The 2,973-nt window shown below is 39.1% G+C and overlaps 1 non-coding gene across 1 annotated transcript; it reads left to right on the top strand.

Annotated features, from left to right (window-relative positions):
* Nucleotides 1-1,555: 1,555 nt before the first annotated feature.
* Nucleotides 1,556-1,629, top strand: Trnat-ugu (transfer RNA threonine (anticodon UGU)). The gene has a single exon. It is a non-coding gene; the product is annotated as a tRNA-Thr (tRNA).
* Nucleotides 1,630-2,973: the final 1,344 nt, after the last annotated feature.

Genomic DNA, 2,973 nt, shown 5'->3' with positions numbered 1-2,973 from the left:
CAACGTGGGCGCAGGGCATAGGTTTCAAACTTGATCCTTCTAAAACGCAAGCATTCTTAGTCTCTCACAAAACACTTATAACCCCTCAGTTCAGAAAAACACTTACATCATTAAACTTAAACGGCACAGAAATAACCTTTTCTTCTTCTACATAGAACTTGGGGATAATTCTGGACCATCATTTAGAACTGGACTGGACACAAAACTGCAGTCTGTAAGAAAGTGTCAGCGTCACTTCACTCACTACAGAAATTAAAAAAGTATTTCCTTCCGTGCTTCAGAAGAAGCTCGTAGAGACTCTATTGCTTCTCATACTTGACTATACATGTGTATGGTAACGTCGTTCTCCAGCAACTTTCGTGCGAACGCTCATGTAGGCTGCAATTGGCGATGAATGGTCGTGTACGATACATTTGTGACGTACCTTTTTTCGACCATATCACACCAGCTTACGAGTAATTATCATGACTACGTGCAGATAAACGTAGAAGCTATCATATTCTATGTTTTCTCTATCGTCTTCTCAGTTGAAACTCTTACTCTACTGTCTGAACAGCACAGCAGAAATTCTCGTTAGTAACAAAGCGAAATTGTTTGTGTACCATCAAATAGCATTGCCATTTTCCCTAAATCATTTTCTGTATGAGGAAACAGACTTTGGAACAATCCTCCTCGAAATACAGACAAATTAAATACCTTCCAAACTGCAAAATACAGCTAATGGTTCACTTTCTATCACAAATGCCATCTCTCCTACACTCTGTGCAGGTTATTTTCGTCAGTCCCTCTCTCTCAGAACTTGTCCCTTCCCCATGTCGGCTGAGTCCTCGATTTATATCCTGTAGTTTCTTAACAGCCCCCTCTCACTGTCTTTTCAATCTTCTCCTCTTCCTTTATCCATTCCGCTTCTGATAAAATTAAACATGACTTCAAATGCGCTAAGCTTATCTATATATTTCTAAATGCACTGAACTATTATAATTATGTTTATTTTTATTATTGTTATTAGTATGAGTTATTATTATTATTGTTGTTAGTATTGCTATTATAGGAAAGTATTGTAATATCTTTTGTATCTGTTGCTCCTCGTCAGACGTAAGAGAGGGCTTTAAGGCCCTAATCTGGTCAGCTAAATATACGTGTAACAATTAAATAAGCCTTATTACACTTTTATAAGAAGAATATTGGGTTGCAATAAAACTGTTTCGTGGCGAAAATATTTGAAATTAATAATCACAAAAATAAATGAAAAATAAGTAATTTAATATGCTTAGTAATATTTTAAAAATGCTTAAAATAACTGTTCTCAGCGCCAGACTGTATGACAAACAAAACAAAAAATTAAATAAATGATGACTAACTGAAACCCTCAGCTGCCGACAGGTGTTGTTGATATACCTCGATGTGGACAGCTGAAAAGCGTGCGCGAGTAATGAGTGAATGGGCAAATGTCTATAAGGTACATTACATATGTAGAATTGTGGACAGTTGGGAATGAGTGTCTCACGGGAAGCGTGCAAGGGATAAGTCCCTGCAGTTGCGCTATTCATCTGTGTCCTCGGTGGCTCAGATGGTTAGAGCGCCTGCCATGTAAGCAGGAGATCCCGGGTTCGAGTCCCGGTCGGGGCACACATTTTCAGCTGTCCACATCGAGGTATATCAACAACACCTGTCGGCAGCTGAGGGTTTCAATTAGTCATCGTTATTCCAGGGAAAAGCTGCACGGTCATCAACAGTATTCTGTTCTTTCGAGAACAGTTACTGTCTTCATATAAAAAATTAAATATCTCATAACACCAATGCTGTTATAGGCCTTCAAAATAACAATTCATATTTATTTTTTGCAATGCTCGCACACAAAATAAAGCAGCAGTGTCACTGTCTGTATCGCAATATGGCTCACCCACTGCGGGAGAATCACTACGCCCAGTCCTCGCCATAAGTCTGTCAACACACTGTGTCTCCGACATGTTCGCCCTTCTTTTCTGCATTCATCATAGTTCACAAAGTCGACCTTTCATATTGGTAGTTTCTGTGAATTTTGTCTAAATGCCTAAGATGTTTGATTAGCTCATCTTGCAATTTATCAGTGAACATATTTTTAAACCTGTACCAAGATGGTACCATTGTCGTACATTCCCCTATTTTAAGAGCAGCAAAACGTTCTCCTAATGAGCTCTTCAGAACAGAAAAGTGCCCTGCTGCTTCACTGATACTGATGTCTCCAGGTAATACGCCATCAACAGCTTTTTTCATTCGTTTCTCCTCGTTCTATTTTGGTTCCTTCAGAATTGACATTCTTACAGTAAGCCCCGAAAAATGAAAGGCAGCTTCAGTATGTTTGTCTGTAGAACTCGTTCTCTGTCCGACGTTAGGCACAAGCTTAGCGTCCGGGGCTGAGATCATCACAATAGAGACTTATTCATATTCAAATGGTAGTTTCGTTAAGAAGGAAAGGCTACCTGATTCATATTCATGAACATTTTAATCAATCGTTAGACGTACCAGAAAGTGGTCCAGAATTCCTATGAAGATTATCTGCATAGCAGTAGTAACAATGGGTGTTCGTTCAAGAAAGGATATCTCTCCACTGACAATGACTAAAGAAAAGTGCCGTGAATAACAACATGCACACCTGTTTCTCTACATCTGCAGAAGTCAGCTTCTGCCGTTTAACACGTAAATGGCTGAAACAAACCTGTCTTGCGTTGGGACCGGTCCACCGCCCAAGCAGGTTCCCCCATCTGTTTTTAATGAACGAAGCTGAATGAAGTGTGCTAAAGGTATGCTTCAACCACATTATAATCCTGGACTGTTCGTACGTCTACATCTGTATTCCTAAAAGCAAAATTGCTCATTTTGTATAGGGCTACTATAGAAGGTTCATTCGTTTTCAAATGTTCTATATTTTCCAAAGTATTGCATGTACAAATATGAATGATACATTAATAGGACAGCAAACTCATCGAGTTT

This window comes from Schistocerca serialis, chromosome 8, assembly GCF_023864345.2.
Source record: "Schistocerca serialis cubense isolate TAMUIC-IGC-003099 chromosome 8, iqSchSeri2.2, whole genome shotgun sequence".
Taxonomy (NCBI): Eukaryota; Metazoa; Arthropoda; class Insecta; order Orthoptera; family Acrididae; genus Schistocerca; species Schistocerca serialis.
This window is presented reverse-complemented; position numbering and strand designations above follow the sequence as displayed.